Source organism: Phalangium opilio, unplaced genomic scaffold, assembly GCF_054372755.1.
Source record: "Phalangium opilio isolate 3A_F unplaced genomic scaffold, DU_Popi_V2 ptg000021l_1, whole genome shotgun sequence".
In the NCBI taxonomy this organism is placed as follows: Eukaryota; Metazoa; Arthropoda; class Arachnida; order Opiliones; family Phalangiidae; genus Phalangium; species Phalangium opilio.
Genome location: NW_028324153.1, coordinates 2892658 through 2909481, shown reverse-complemented (window position 1 = coordinate 2909481; position 16824 = coordinate 2892658). Strand labels below are relative to the sequence as shown.

The 16824-nt window shown below is 45.8% G+C and overlaps 7 non-coding genes across 7 annotated transcripts; all 7 read left to right on the top strand.

The window, feature by feature from the left end:
* Positions 1-9261: 9261 nt before the first annotated feature.
* Positions 9262-9333, top strand: TRNAC-GCA (transfer RNA cysteine (anticodon GCA)). Its single transcript has one exon. It is a non-coding gene; the product is annotated as a tRNA-Cys (tRNA).
* Positions 9334-9911: 578 nt separating this feature from the next.
* Positions 9912-9983, top strand: TRNAC-GCA (transfer RNA cysteine (anticodon GCA)). Its single transcript has one exon. It is a non-coding gene; the product is annotated as a tRNA-Cys (tRNA).
* A 965-nt stretch (positions 9984-10948) lies between these two features.
* Positions 10949-11020, top strand: TRNAR-GCG (transfer RNA arginine (anticodon GCG)). Its single transcript has one exon. It is a non-coding gene; the product is annotated as a tRNA-Arg (tRNA).
* Positions 11021-11726: 706 nt separating this feature from the next.
* On the top strand, positions 11727-11798 carry TRNAC-GCA (transfer RNA cysteine (anticodon GCA)). Its single transcript has one exon. It is a non-coding gene; the product is annotated as a tRNA-Cys (tRNA).
* A 318-nt stretch (positions 11799-12116) lies between these two features.
* TRNAC-GCA (transfer RNA cysteine (anticodon GCA)) lies at positions 12117-12188 on the top strand. The gene has a single exon. It is a non-coding gene; the product is annotated as a tRNA-Cys (tRNA).
* An 838-nt stretch (positions 12189-13026) lies between these two features.
* TRNAC-GCA (transfer RNA cysteine (anticodon GCA)) lies at positions 13027-13098 on the top strand. Its single transcript has one exon. It is a non-coding gene; the product is annotated as a tRNA-Cys (tRNA).
* Positions 13099-15070: 1972 nt separating this feature from the next.
* Positions 15071-15142, top strand: TRNAC-GCA (transfer RNA cysteine (anticodon GCA)). Its single transcript has one exon. It is a non-coding gene; the product is annotated as a tRNA-Cys (tRNA).
* The last annotated feature ends 1682 nt before the right edge of the window (positions 15143-16824 follow it).

Sequence of the window (16824 nt, the reverse complement as noted above, 5' to 3'; positions counted from 1 at the left end):
TTAGTTAAATCGACATTACGGCTATGAACACGAGTGAATAGCTCAGCGGTAGAGCACTCGACTGCAGATCGAGAGGTCCTTGGTTCAAACCCCTGCTCTCCCTGTAACAGCACGGATCATTCCGTTTAATTTAGTTAAATCGACATTAGGGCGAGGAACAGAGGGGAATAGCTCAGTGGTAGAGCATTCGACTGCAGATCGAGAGGTACTTGGATCAAACCCGAGTTCGCCCTGTAACAGCACGGATCATTCCGTTTATTTTAGTTAAATCGACATTACGGCTAAGAACAAGGTGGAATAGCTCAGCGGTAGAGCATTCGACTGCAGATCGAGAGGTCCTTGGTTCAAACCCGAGTTCCCCCTGTAACAGCACGGATCATTCCATTTATTTTAGTTAAATCGAAATTACGGCCTTGAACTAGGGGGAATAGCTCAGTGGTAGAGCATTCGACTGCAGATCGAGAGGTCCTTGGTTTAAACCCGAGTTCTCCGTGTAACAGCACGGATCATTGCCTTCATTTTAGTTAAATCGACATTACGGCCTTGAACTAGGGGGAGTAGCTCAGTGGTAGAGCATTCGCTTGCAGATCGAGAGGCCCTTGGTTCAAACCCGTGTTCTCCCTGTAACTGCACGGATCATTCCGTTTATTTTAGTTAAATCGACATTACGGCTAAGAAAAAGGGGGAATAGCTCAGTGGTAGAGCATTCGACTGCAGATCGAGAGGTACTTGGTTCAAACCCGAGTTCGCCCTGTAACAGCACAGATCATTCCTTTTATTTTAGTTAAATCGACATTAGGGCGAGGAACAAAGGGGAATAGCTCAGTGGTAGAGAATTCGACTGCAGATCGAGAGGTCCTTGGTTCAAACCCGAGTTCTCCCTGTAACAGCACGGATCATTGCCTTTATTTTAGTTAAATCGACATTACGGCCTTGAACTAGGGGGAATAGCTCAATGGTAGAGCATTCGACTGCAGATCGAGAGGTCCTTGGTTCAAACCTGAGTTCCCCCTGTAACAGCACAGATCATTTCGTTTATTTTAGTTAAATCCACATTACGGTTACGAACGCGGGGGAATAGCTCAGTGGTAGAGCATTCGACTGCAGATCGAGAGGTACTTGGTTCAAACCCGAGTTCGCCCTGTAACAGCACGGATCATTCCGTTTATTTTAGTTAAATCGACATTACGGCTAAGAACAAGGTGGAATAGCTCAGCGGTAGAGCATTCGACTGCAGATCGAGAGGTCCTTGGTTCAAACCCGAGTTCCCCCTGTAACAGCACGGATCATTCCATTTATTTTAGTTAAATCGAAATTACGGCCTTGAACTAGGGGGAATAGCTCAGTGGTAGAGCATTCGACTGCAGATCGAGAGGTCCTTGGTTCAAACCCGAGTTCTCCGTGTAACAGCACGGATCATTGCATTCATTTTAGTTAAATCGACATTACGGCCTTGAACTAGGGGGAATAGCTCAATGGTAGAGCATTCGACTGCAGATCGAGAGGTCCTTGGTTCAAACCTGAGTTCCCCCTGTAACAGCACAGATCATTTCGTTTATTTTAGTTAAATCCACATTACGGTTACGAACGCGGGGGAATAGCTCAGTGGTAGAGCATTCGACTGCAGATCGAGAGGTACTTGGTTCAAACCCGAGTTCGCCCTGTAACAGCACAGATCATTCCTTTTATTTTAGTTAAATCGACATTAGGGCGAGGAACAAAGGGGAATAGCTCAGTGGTAGAGAATTCGACTGCAGATCGAGAGGTCCTTGGTTCAAACCCGAGTTCTCCCTGTAACAGCACGGATCATTGCCTTTATTTTAGTTAAATCGACATTACGGCCTTGAACTAGGGGGAATAGCTCAGTGGTAGAGCATTCGACTGCAGATCAAGAGGTACTTGGTTCAAACCCCTGCTCTCCCTGTAACAGCACGGATCATTCCGTTTAATTTAGATAAATCGACATTACGGCTATGAACAAAGGGGAATAGCTCAGTGGTAGAGAATTAGAATGCAGATCGAGAGGTACTTGGTATAAACCCGAGTTCCCCCTGTAAAAGCACGGATAATTTCGTTTATTTTAGTTAAATCGACATTACGGCTATGAACACGAGTGAATAGCTCAGCGGTAGAGCACTCGACTGCAGATCGAGAGGTCCTTGGTTCAAACCTGAGTTCCCCCTGTAACAGCACGGATCATTCCTTTTATTTTAGTTAAATCGACATTAGGGCGAGGAACAAAGGGGAATAGCTCAGCGGTAGAGCATTCGACTGCAGATCGAGAGGTCCTTGGTTCAAACCCGAGTTCTCCCTGTAACAGCACGGATCATTGCCTTTATTTTAGTTAAATCGACATTACGGCCTTGAACTAGGGGGAATAGCTCAATGGTAGAGCATTCGACTGCAGATCGAGAGGTCCTTGGTTCAAACCTGAGTTCCCCCTGTAACAGCACAGATCATTTCGTTTATTTTAGTTAAATCCACATTACGGTTACGAACGCGGGGGAATAGCTCAGTGGTAGAGCATTCGACTGCAGATCGAGAGGTACTTGGTTCAAACCCGAGTTCGCCCTGTAACAGCACGGATCATTCCGTTTATTTTAGTTAAATCGACATTACGGCTAAGAACAAGGTGGAATAGCTCAGCGGTAGAGCATTCGACTGCAGATCGAGAGGTCCTTGGTTCAAACCCGAGTTCCCCCTGTAACAGCACGGATCATTCCATTTATTTTAGTTAAATCGAAATTACGGCCTTGAACTAGGGGGAATAGCTCAGTGGTAGAGCATTCGACTGCAGATCGAGAGGTCCTTGGTTTAAACCCGAGTTCTCCGTGTAACAGCACGGATCATTGCCTTCATTTTAGTTAAATCGACATTACGGCCTTGAACTAGGGGGAGTAGCTCAGTGGTAGAGCATTCGCTTGCAGATCGAGAGGCCCTTGGTTCAAACCCGTGTTCTCCCTGTAACTGCACGGATCATTCCGTTTATTTTAGTTAAATCGACATTACGGCTAAGAAAAAGGGGGAATAGCTCAGTGGTAGAGCATTCGACTGCAGATCGAGAGGTACTTGGTTCAAACCCGAGTTCGCCCTGTAACAGCACGGATCATTCCTTTTATTTTAGTTAAATCGACATTAGGGCGAGGAACAAAGGGGAATAGCTCAGTGGTAGAGCATTCGACTGCAGATCGAGAGGTCCTTGGTTCAAACCCGAGTTCTCCCTGCAACAGCACGGAATATTGCCTTTATTTTAGTTAAATCGACATTACGGTTACGAACGCGGGGGAATAGCTCAGTGGTAGAGCATTCGACTGCAGATCGAGAGGTCCTTGGTTCAAACCTGAGTTCCCCCTGTAACAGCACAGATCATTTCGTTTATTTTAGTTAAATCCACATTACGGTTACGAACGCGGGGGAATAGCTCAGTGGTAGAGCATTCGACTGCAGATCGAGAGGTACTTGGTTCAATCCCGAGTTCGCCCTGTAACAGCACAGATCATTCCTTTTATTTTAGTTAAATCGACATTAGGGCGAGGAACAAAGGGGAATAGCTCAGTGGTAGAGAATTCGACTGCAGATCGAGAGGTCCTTGGTTCAAACCCGAGTTCTCCCTGTAACAGCACGGATCATTGCCTTTATTTTAGTTAAATCGACATTACGGCCTTGAACTAGGGGGAATAGCTCAATGGTAGAGCATTCGACTGCAGATCGAGACGTCCTTGGTTCAATCCCGAGTTCTCCCTGTAACAGCACGGATCATTGCCTTTATTTTAGTTAAATCGACATTACGGCCTTGAACTAGGGGGAATAGCTCAGTGGTAGAGCATTCGACTGCAGATCAAGAGGTACTTGGTTCAAACCCCTGCTCTCCCTGTAACAGCACGGATCATTCCGTTTAATTTAGATAAATCGACATTACGGCTATGAACAAAGGGGAATAGCTCAGTGGTAGAGAATTCGAATGCAGATCGAGAGGTACTTGGTATAAACCCGAGTTCCCCCTGTAAAAGCACGGATAATTTCGTTTATTTTAGTTAAATCGACATTACGGCTATGAACACGAGTGAATAGCTCAGCGGTAGAGCACTCGACTGCAGATCGAGAGGTCCTTGGTTCAAACCTGAGTTCCCCCTGTAACAGCACGGATCATTCCTTTTATTTTAGTTAAATCGACATTAGGGCGAGGAACAAAGGGGAATAGCTCAGCGGTAGAGCATTCGACTGCAGATCGAGAGGTCCTTGGTTCAAACCCGAGTTCTCCCTGTAACAGCACGGATCATTGCCTTTATTTTAGTTAAATCGACATTACGGCCTTGAACTAGGGGGAATAGCTCAATGGTAGAGCATTCGACTGCAGATCGAGAGGTCCTTGGTTCAAACCTGAGTTCCCCCTGTAACAGCACAGATCATTCCGTTTATTTTAGTTAAATCGACATTACGGCTAAGAACAAGGTGGAATAGCTCAGCGGTAGAGCATTCGACTGCAGATCGAGAGGTCCTTGGTTCAAACCCGAGTTCCCCCTGTAACAGCACGGATCATTCCATTTATTTTAGTTAAATCGAAATTACGGCCTTGAACTAGGGGGAATAGCTCAGTGGTAGAGCATTCGACTGCAGATCGAGAGGTCCTTGGTTTAAACCCGAGTTCTCCGTGTAACAGCACGGATCATTGCCTTCATTTTAGTTAAATCGACATTACGGCCTTGAACTAGGGGGAGTAGCTCAGTGGTAGAGCATTCGCTTGCAGATCGAGAGGCCCTTGGTTCAAACCCGTGTTCTCCCTGTAACTGCACGGATCATTCCGTTTATTTTAGTTAAATCGACATTACGGCTAAGAAAAAGGGGGAATAGCTCAGTGGTAGAGCATTCGACTGCAGATCGAGAGGTACTTGGTTCAAACCCGAGTTCGCCCTGTAACAGCACGGATCATTCCTTTTATTTTAGTTAAATCGACATTAGGGCGAGGAACAAAGGGGAATAGCTCAGTGGTAGAGCATTCGACTGCAGATCGAGAGGTCCTTGGTTCAAACCCGAGTTCTCCCTGCAACAGCACGGAATATTGCCTTTATTTTAGTTAAATCGACATTACGGCCTTGAACTAGGGGGAATAGCTCAATGGTAGAGCATTCGACTGCAGATCGAGAGGTCCTTGGTTCAAACCTGAGTTCCCCCTGTAACAGCACAGATCATTTCGTTTATTTTAGTTAAATCCACATTACGGTTACGAACGCGGGGGAATAGCTCAGTGGTAGAGCATTCGACTGCAGATCGAGAGGTACTTGGTTCAATCCCGAGTTCGCCCTGTAACAGCACAGATCATTCCTTTTATTTTAGTTAAATCGACATTAGGGCGAGGAACAAAGGGGAATAGCTCAGTGGTAGAGAATTCGACTGCAGATCGAGAGGTCCTTGGTTCAAACCCGAGTTCTCCCTGTAACAGCACGGATCATTGCCTTTATTTTAGTTAAATCGACATTACGGCCTTGAACTAGGGGGAATAGCTCAATGGTAGAGCATTCGACTGCAGATCGAGACGTCCTTGGTTCAATCCCGAGTTCTCCCTGTAACAGCACGGATCATTGCCTTTATTTTAGTTAAATCGACATTACGGCCTTGAACTAGGGGGAATAGCTCAGTGGTAGAGCATTCGACTGCAGATCAAGAGGTACTTGGTTCAAACCCCTGCTCTCCCTGTAACAGCACGGATCATTCCGTTTAATTTAGATAAATCGACATTACGGCTATGAACAAAGGGGAATAGCTCAGTGGTAGAGAATTCGAATGCAGATCGAGAGGTACTTGGTATAAACCCGAGTTCCCCCTGTAAAAGCACGGATAATTTCGTTTATTTTAGTTAAATCGACATTACGGCTATGAACACGAGTGAATAGCTCAGCGGTAGAGCACTCGACTGCAGATCGAGAGGTCCTTGGTTCAAACCTGAGTTCCCCCTGTAACAGCACGGATCATTCCTTTTATTTTAGTTAAATCGACATTAGGGCGAGGAACAAAGGGGAATAGCTCAGCGGTAGAGCATTCGACTGCAGATCGAGAGGTCCTTGGTTCAAACCCGAGTTCTCCCTGTAACAGCACGGATCATTGCCTTTATTTTAGTTAAATCGACATTACGGCCTTGAACTAGGGGGAATAGCTCAATGGTAGAGCATTCGACTGCAGATCGAGAGGTCCTTGGTTCAAACCTGAGTTCCCCCTGTAACAGCACAGATCATTTCGTTTATTTTAGTTAAATCCACATTACGGTTACGAACGCGGGGGAATAGCTCAGTGGTAGAGCATTCGACTGCAGATCGAGAGGTACTTGGTTCAAACCCGAGTTCGCCCTGTAACAGCACGGATCATTCCGTTTATTTTAGTTAAATCGACATTACGGCTAAGAACAAGGTGGAATAGCTCAGCGGTAGAGCATTCGCCTGCAGATCGAGAGGTCCTTGGTTCAAACCCGAGTTCCCCCTGTAACAGCACGGATCATTCCATTTATTTTAGTTAAATCGAAATTACGGCCTTGAACTAGGGGGAATAGCTCAGTGGTAGAGCATTCGACTGCAGATCGAGAGGTCCTTGGTTTAAACCCGAGTTCTCCGTGTAACAGCACGGATCATTGCCTTCATTTTAGTTAAATCGACATTACGGCCTTGAACTAGGGGGAGTAGCTCAGTGGTAGAGCATTCGCTTGCAGATCGAGAGGCCCTTGGTTCAAACCCGTGTTCTCCCTGTAACTGCACGGATCATTCCGTTTATTTTAGTTAAATCGACATTACGGCTAAAAAAAAGGGGGAATAGCTCAGTGGTAGAGCATTCGACTGCAGATCGAGAGGTACTTGGTTCAAACCCGAGTTCGCCCTGTAACAGCACGGATCATTCCTTTTATTTTAGTTAAATCGACATTAGGGCGAGGAACAAAGGGGAATAGCTCAGTGGTAGAGCATTCGACTGCAGATCGAGAGGTCCTTGGTTCAAACCCGAGTTCTCCCTGTAACAGCACGGAATATTGCCTTTATTTTAGTTAAATCGACATTACGGCCTTGAACTAGGGGGAATAGCTCAATGGTAGAGCATTCGACTGCAGATCGAGAGGTCCTTGGTTCAAACCTGAGTTCCCCCTGTAACAGCACAGATCATTTCGTTTATTTTAGTTAAATCCACATTACGGTTACGAACGCGGGGGAATAGCTCAGTGGTAGAGCATTCGACTGCAGATCGAGAGGTACTTGGTTCAAACCCGAGTTCGCCCTGTAACAGCACAGATCATTCCTTTTATTTTAGTTAAATCGACATTAGGGCGAGGAACAAAGGGGAATAGCTCAGTGGTAGAGAATTCGACTGCAGATCGAGAGGTCCTTGGTTCAAACCCGAGTTCTCCCTGTAACAGCACGGATCATTGCCTTTATTTTAGTTAAATCGACATTACGGCCTTGAACTAGGGGGAATAGCTCAATGGTAGAGCATTCGACTGCAGATCGAGACGTCCTTGGTTCAATCCCGAGTTCTCCCTGTAACAGCACGGATCATTGCCTTTATTTTAGTTAAATCGACATTACGGCCTTGAACTAGGGGGAATAGCTCAGTGGTAGAGCATTCGACTGCAGATCAAGAGGTACTTGGTTCAAACCCCTGCTCTCCCTGTAACAGCACGGATCATTCCGTTTAATTTAGATAAATCGACATTACGGCTATGAACAAAGGGGAATAGCTCAGTGGTAGAGAATTCGAATGCAGATCGAGAGGTACTTGGTATAAACCCGAGTTCCCCCTGTAAAAGCACGGATAATTTCGTTTATTTTAGTTAAATCGACATTACGGCTATGAACACGAGTGAATAGCTCAGCGGTAGAGCACTCGACTGCAGATCGAGAGGTCCTTGGTTCAAACCTGAGTTCCCCCTGTAACAGCACGGATCATTCCTTTTATTTTAGTTAAATCGACATTAGGGCGAGGAACAAAGGGGAATAGCTCAGCGGTAGAGCATTCGACTGCAGATCGAGAGGTCCTTGGTTCAAACCCGAGTTCTCCCTGTAACAGCACGGATCATTGCCTTTATTTTAGTTAAATCGACATTACGGCCTTGAACTAGGGGGAATAGCTCAATGGTAGAGCATTCGACTGCAGATCGAGAGGTCCTTGGTTCAAACCTGAGTTCCCCCTGTAACAGCACAGATCATTTCGTTTATTTTAGTTAAATCCACATTACGGTTACGAACGCGGGGGAATAGCTCAGTGGTAGAGCATTCGACTGCAGATCGAGAGGTACTTGGTTCAAACCCGAGTTCGCCCTGTAACAGCACGGATCATTCCGTTTATTTTAGTTAAATCGACATTACGGCTAAGAACAAGGTGGAATAGCTCAGCGGTAGAGCATTCGACTGCAGATCGAGAGGTCCTTGGTTCAAACCCGAGTTCCCCCTGTAACAGCACGGATCATTCCATTTATTTTAGTTAAATCGACATTACGGCCTTGAACTAGGGGGAATAGCTCAGTGGTAGAGCATTCGACTGCAGATCGAGAGGTCCTTGGTTTAAACCCGAGTTCTCCGTGTAACAGCACGGATCATTGCCTTCATTTTAGTTAAATCGACATTACGGCCTTGAACTAGGGGGAGTAGCTCAGTGGTAGAGCATTCGCTTGCAGATCGAGAGGCCCTTGGTTCAAACCCGTGTTCTCCCTGTAACTGCACGGATCATTCCGTTTATTTTAGTTAAATCGACATTACGGCTAAGAAAAAGGGGGAATAGCTCAGTGGTAGAGCATTCGACTGCAGAGCAAGAGGTACTTGGTTCAAACCCCTGCTCTCCCTGTAACAGCACGGATCATTCCGTTAATTTTAGTAAAATCGACATTACGGCTATGAACAAGGGGGAATATTTCAGCGGTTGAGCACTCGACTGCAGATCGAGAGGTCCTTGGTTCAAACCCGAGTTCCCCCTGTAACAGCACGGATCATTCCTTTTATTTTAGTTAAATCGACATTAGAGCGAGGAACAAAGGGGAATAGCTCAGTGGTAGAGCATTCGACTGCAGATCGAGAGGTCCTTGGTTCAAACCCGAGTTCTCCCTGTAACAGCACGGATCATTGCCTTTATTTTAGTTAAATCGACATTACGGCCTTGAACTAGGGGGAATAGCTCAGTGGTAGAGCATTCGACTGCAGATCGAGAGGTCCTTGGTTCAATCCCGAGTTCTCCATGTAACAGCACGGATCATTGCCTTTATTTTAGTTAAATCGACATTACGGCCTTGAACTAGGGGGAATAGCTCAGTGGTAGAGCATTCGACTGCAGATCGAGAGGTCCTTGGTTCAAACCCGAGTTCTCCCTGTAACAGCACGGGTCATTGCCTTCATTTTAGCTAAATCGACATTACGGCTATGAACAAAGGGAAATAAATCAGTGGTAGAGCATTCGACAGCAGATCGAGAGGTCCTTGGTTCAAACCCGAGTTCCCCCTGTAACAGCACGGATCATTTCGTTTATTTTAGTTAAATCGACATTACGGTTACGAACGCGGGGGAATAGCTCAGTGGTAGAGCATTCGACTGCAGATCGAGAGGTACTTGGTTCAAACCCGAGCTCCCCCTGTAACAGCACGAGTCATTCCGTTTATTTTAGTTAAATCGACATTACGGCCTTGAACAAGGGGGAATAGCATAGTGGTAGTGCATTCGACTGCAGATCGAGAGGTACTTGGTTCAAACCCGAGTTCTCCCTGTAAAAGCACGGATCATTCCGTTTATTTTAGCTAAATCGACATTACGACTATGAACAAAGGGAAATAAATCAGTGTTAGAGCATTCGACTGCAGATCAAGAGGTCCTTGGTTCAAACCCGAGTTCCCACTGTAACAGCACGGATCATTTCGTTAATTTTAGTTAAATCGACATTACGACTATGAACAAGGGGGAATAGCTCAGCGGTAGAGCATTCGACTGCAGATCGAGAGGTCCTTGGTTCAAACCCGAGTTCCCCCTGTAACAGCACGGATCATTCCTTTTATTTTAGTTAAATCGACATTAGGGCGAGGAACAAAGGGGAATAGCTCAGTGGTTGAGCATTCGACTGCAGATCGAGAGGTCCTTGGTTCAAACCCGAGCTCTCCCTGTAACAGCACGAATCATTGCCTTCATTTTAGTTAAATCGACATTACGGCCTTGAACTAGGGGGAATAGCTCAGTGGTAGAGCATTCGACTGCAGATCGAGAGGTCCTTGGTTCAAACCCGTGTTCTCCCTGTAACAGCACGGATCATTCCGTTTATTTTAGTTAAATCGACATTACGGCTAAGAACAAGGGGGAATAGCTCAGTGGTAGAGCATTCGACTGCAGATCAAGAGGTACTTGGTTCAAACCCATGCTCTCCCTGTAATAGCACGGATCATTCCGTTTAATTTAGTTAAATCGACATTACGGCTTAGAACAAAGGGAAATAGCTCAGTGGTAGAGCATTCGACTGCAGATCGAGCGATCCTTGGTTCAAACCCGAGTTCCCACTGTAACAGCACGGATCATTCCGTTTATTTTAGTTAAATCGACATAACGGTTACGAACGCGGGGGAATAGCTCAGTGGTAGAGCATTCGACTGCAGATCGAGAGGTACTTGGTTCAAACCCGAGTTCCACTGTAACAGCACGGATCATTCCGTTTATTTTAGTTAAATCGACATTACGGTTATGAACAAGGGGGAATAGCTCAGTGGTAGAGAATTCGACTGCAGATCGAGAGGTACTTGGTATAAACCCGAGTTCCCGCTGTAACAGCACGGATCATTCCTTTTTTTAGTTAAATCGACATTAGGGCGAGGAACAACGGAGAATAGCTCAGTGGTAGAGCATTCGACTGCAGATCGAGAGGTCCTTGGTTCAAACCAAAGTTCTTCCTGTAACAGCACGGATCATTGCCTTTATTTTAGTTAAATCGACATTACGGCCTTGAACTAGGGGGAATAGCTCAGTGGTAGAGCATTCGACTGCGGATCGAGAGGTCCTTGGTTCAAACCCGAGTTCTCCCTGTAACAGCACGGATCATTGCCTTCATTTTAGTTAAATCGACATTACGGCTAAGAACAAGGGGGAATAGCTCAGTGGTAGAGCATTCGACTGCAGATCAAGAGGTACTTGGTTCAAACCCCTGCTCTCCCTGTAACAGCACGGATCATTCCGTTTAATTTAGTTAAATCGACATTACAGCTATGAACAAAGGGAAATAGCTCAGTGGTAGAGCATTCGACTGCAGATCGAGAGGTCCTTGGTTCAAACCCGAGTTCCCCCTGTAACAGCACGGATCATTCCGTTTATTTTAGTTAAATCGACATAACGGTTATGAACAAGGGGGAGTAGCTCAGTGGTAGAGCATTCGACTGCAGATCAAGAGGTCATTGGTTCAAACTCGAGTTCCCCCTGTAACAGCACGGATCATTCCTTTTATTTTAATTAAATCGACATTACGGTTACGAACGCGGGGGAATAGCTCAGTGGTAGAGCATTCGACTGCAGATCGAGAGGTCCTTGGTTCAAACCCGTTTTCCCCCTGTAACAGCACGGATCATTCCTTTTTTTTAGTTAAATCGACATTAGGGCGAGGAACAAAGCGGAATAGCTCAGTGGTAGAGCATTCGAATGCAGATCGAGAGGTACTTGGTTCAAACCCATGTTCTCCCTGTAACAGCACGGATCATTCCGTTTATTTAGTTAAATCTACATTACGGCTATGAACAAGGGGGAATAGCTCAGCGGTAGAGCATTCGACTGCAGATCGAGAGGTCCTTGGTTCAAACCCGAGTTCTCCCTGTAACAGCACGGATCATTCCTTTTATTTTAGTTAAATCGACATTAGGGCGAGGAACAAAGGGGAATATCTCAGTGGTAGAGCATTCGACTGCAGATCGAGAGGTCCTTGGTTCAAACCCGAGTTCTCCCTGTAACAGCACGGATCATTGCCTTCATTTTAGCTAAATCGACATTACGACTATGAACAAAGGGAGATAAATCAGTGGTAGAGCATTCGACTGCAGATCGAGAGGTCCTTGGTTCAAACCCGAGTTCCCACTGTAACAGCACGGATCATTCCGTTAATTTTAATTAAATCGACATTACGGCTATGAACAAGGGGGAATAGCTCAGCGGTAGAGCATTCGACTGCAGATCGAGAGGTCCTTGGTTCAAACCCGAGTTCCCCCTGTAACAGCACGGATCATTCCTTTTATTTTAGTTAAATCGACATTAGGGCGAGGAACAAAGGGGAATAGCTCAGTGGTAAAGCATTCGACTGCAGATCGAGAGGTCCTTGGTTCAAACCCGAGTTCTCCCTGTAACAGCACGGATCATTGCCTTTATTTTAGTTAAATCGACATTACGGCCTTGAACAAGGGGGAATAGCTCAGTGGTAGAGCATTCGACTGCAGATCGAGAGGTCCTTGGTTCAAACTTGAGTTCTCCCTGTAACAGCACGGATCATTGCCTTCATTTTAGTTAAATCGACATTACGGCCTTGAACTAGGGGGAATAGCACAGTGGTAGAGCATTCGACTGCAGATCGAGAGGTCCTTGGTTCAAACCCGTGTTCTCCCTGTAACAGCACGGATCATTCCGTTTATTTTAGTTAAATCGACATTACGGCTAAGAACAAGGGGGAATAGCTCAGTGGTAGAGCATTCGACTGCAGATCAAGAGGTACTTGGTTCAAACCCGTGCTCTCCCTGTAACAGCACGGATCATTCTGTTTATTTTAGTTAAATCGACATTACGGCTATGAACAAAGGGAAATAGGTCAGCGGTAGAGCATTCGACTGCAGATCGAGAGGTCCTTGGTTCAAACCCGAGTTCCCCCTGTAACAGCACGGATCATTCCTTTTATTTTAGTTAAATCGACATTAGGGCGAGGAACAAAGGGGAATATCTCAGTGGTAGAGCATTCGACTGCAGATCGAGAGGTCCTTGGTTCAAACCCGAGTTCTCCCTGTAACAGCACGGATCATTGCCTTTATTTTAGTTAAATCGACATTACGGCCTTGAACTAGGGGGAATAGCTCAGTGGTAGAGCATTCGACTGCAGATCGAGAGGTCCTTGGTTCAAACCCGAGTTCTCCCTGTAACAGCACGGATCATTGCCTTCATTTTAGCTAAATCGACATTACGACTATGTACAAAGGGAAATAAATCAGTGGTAGAGCATTCGACTGCAGATCGAGAGGTCCTTGGTTCAAACCCGTGCTCTCCCTGTAACAGCACGGATCATTCCGTTTATTTTAGTTAAATCGACATTACGGCTATGAACAATGGGAAATAGGTCAGTGGTAGAGCATTCGACTGCAGATCGAGAGGTCCTTGGTTCAAACCCGAGTTCCCACTGTAACAGCACGGATCATTCCGTTTATTTTAGTTAAATCGACATTACGGTTATGAACAAGGGTGAAAAGCTCGCATTCGACTGCAGATCAAGAGGTCCTTGGTTCAAACCCGAGTTCCCCCTGTAACAGCACGGATCATTTCGTTTATTTTAGTTAAATCGACATTACGGTTACGAACGCGGGGGAATAGCTCAGTGGTTGAGCATTCGACTGCAGATCGAGAGGTCCTTGGTTCAAACCCGAGTTCTCTCTGTAACAGCACGGATCATTGCCTTTATTTTAGTTAAATCGACATTACGGCCTTGAACTAGGGGGAATAGCTCAGTGGTAGAGCATTCGGCTGCAGATCGAGAGGTCCTTGGATCAAACCCGAGTTCTCCCTGTAAGAGCACGGATCATTGCCTTCATTTTAGCTAAATCGACATTACGACTATGAAAAAAGGGAAATAAATCAGTGGTAGAGCATTCGACTGCAGATCGAGAGGTCCTTGGTTCAAACCCGAGTTCCCACTGTAACAGCACGGATCATTCCGTTTATTTTAGGTAATGCGACATTACGGTTATGAACAAGGGGGAATAGCTCGCATTCGATTGCAGATCAAGAGGTCCTTGGTTCAAACCCGTGTTCTCCCTGTAACAGCATGGATCATTCCGTTAATTTTAGTTAAATCGACATTACGGCTATGAACAAGGGGGAATAGCTCAGTGGTAGAGCATTCGACTGCAGATCGAGAGGTCCTTGGTTCAAACCCGAGTTCCCACTGTAACAGCACGGATCATTCCGTTTATTTTAGTTAAATCGACATTACGGTTATGAACAAGGGTGAATAGCTCGCATTCGACTGCAGATCAAGAGGTTCTTGGTTCAAACCCGAGTTCCCCCTGTAACAGCACGGATCATTCCTTTTATTTTAGTTAAATCGACATTAGGGCGAGGAACAAAGGGGAATAGCTCAGTGGTAGAGCATTCGACTGCAGATCGAGAGGTACTTGGTTCAAACCCGAGTTCTCCCTGTAACAGCACGGATCATTGCCTTTATTTTAGTTAAATCGACATTACGGCCTTGAACTAGGGGGAATAGCTCAGTGGTAGAGCATTCGGCTGCAGATCGAGAGATCCTTGGATCAAACCCGAGTTCTCCCTGTAACAGCACGGATCATTGCCTTCATTTTAGCTAAATCGACATTACGACTATGAAAAAAGGGAAATAAATCAGTGGTAGAGCATTCGACTGCAGATCGAGAGGTCCTTGGTTCAAACCCGAGTTCCCACTGTAACAGCACGGATCATTCCGTTTATTTTAGGTAATGCGACATTACGGTTATGAACAAGGGGGAATAGCTCGCATTCGACTGCAGATCAAGAGGTCCTTGGTTCAAACTCGTGTTCTCCCTGTAACAGCATGGATCATTCCGTTAATTTTAGTTAAATCGACATTACGGCTATGAACAAGGGGGAATAGCTCAGCGGTAGAGCATTCGACTGCAGATCGAGAGGTCCTTGGTTCAAACCCGAGTGCCCCCTGTAACAGCACGGATCATTCCTTTTATTTTAGTTAAATCGACATTAGGGCGAGGAACAAAGGGGAATAGCTCAGTGGTAAAGCATTCAACTGCAGATCGAGAGGTCCTTGGTTCAAACCCGAGTTGTCCCTGTAACAGCACGGATCATTGCCTTTATTTTAGTTAAATCGACATTACGGCCTTGAACTAGGGGGAATAGCTCAGTGGTAGAGCATTCGACTGCAGATCGAGAGGTCCTTGGTTCAAACCCGAGTTCTCCCTGTAACAGCACGGATCATTGCCTTCATTTTAGTTAAATCGACATTACGGCCTTGGACTAGGGAGAATAGCACAGTGGTAGAGCATTCTACTGCAGATTGAGAGGTCCTTGGTTCAAACCCGTGTTCTCCCTGTAACAGCACGGATCATTCCGTTTATTTTAGTTAAATCGACATTACGGCTAAGAACAAGAGGGAATAGCTCAGTGGTAGAGCATTCGACTGCAGATCAAGAGGTACTTGGTTCAAACCCGTGCTCTCCCTGTAACAGCACGGATCCTTCCGTTTATTTTAGTTAAATCGACATTACGGTTATGAACAAGGGTGAATAGCTCGCATTCGACTGCAGATCAAGAGGTCCTTGGTTCAAACCCGAGTTCCCCCTGTAACAGCACGGATCATTTCGCTTATTTTAGTTAAATCGACAATACGGTTACGAACGCGGGGGAATAGCTCAGTGGTAGAGCATTCGACTGCAGATCGAGAGGTCCTTGGTTCAAACCGGAGTTCCCCCTGTAACAGCACGGATCATTCCTTTTATTTTAGTTAAATCGACATTAGGGCGAGGAACAAAGGGGAATAGCTCAGTGGTAGAGCATTCGACTGCAGATCGAGAGGTACTAGGTTCAAACCCGAGTTCTCCCTGTAACAGCACGGATCATTGCCTTTATTTTAGTTAAATCGACATTACGGCCTTGAACTAGGGGGAATAGCTCAGTGGTAGAGCATTCGGCTGCAGATCGAGAGGTCCTTGGATCAAACCCGAGTTCTCCCTGTAACAGCACGGATCATTGCCTTCATTTTAGCTAAATCGACATTACGACTATGAAAAAAGGGAAATAAATCAGTGGTAGAGCATTCGACTGCAGATCGAGAGGTCCTTGGTTCAAACCCGAGTTCCCACTGTAACAGCACGGATCATTCCGTTTATTTTAGGTAATGCGACATTACGGTTATGAACAAGGGGGAATAGCTCGCATTCGACTGCAGATCAAGAGGTCCTTGGTTCAAACCCGTGTTCTCCCTGTAACAGCATGGATCATTCCGTTAATTTTAGTTAAATCGACATTACGGCTATGAACAAGGGGGAATAGCTCAGCGGTAGAGCATTCGACTGCAGATCGAGAGGTCCTTGGTTCAAACCCGAGTGCCCCCTGTAACAGCACGGATCATTCCTTTTATTTTAGTTAAATCGACATTAGGGCGAGGAACAAAGGGGAATAGCTCAGTGGTAGAGCATTCGACTGCAGATCGAGAGGTCCTTGGTTCAAACCCGAGTTCTCTCTGTAACAGCACGGATCATTGCCTTTATTTTAGTTAAATCGACATTACGGCCTTGAACTAGGGGGAATAGCTCAGTGGTAGAGCATTCGGCTGCAGATCGAGAGGTCCTTGGATCAAACCCGAGTTCTCCCTGTAAGAGCACGGATCATTGCCTTCATTTTAGCTAAATCGACATTACGACTATGAAAAAAGGGAAATAAATCAGTGGTAGAGCATTCGACTGCAGATCGAGAGGTCCTTGGTTCAAACCCGAGTTCCCACTGTAACAGCACGGATCATTCCGTTTATTTTAGGTAATGCGACATTACGGTTATGAACAAGGGGGAATAGCTCGCATTCGACTGCAGATCAAGAGGTCCTTGGTTCAAACCCGTGTTCTCCCTGTAACAGCATGGATCATTC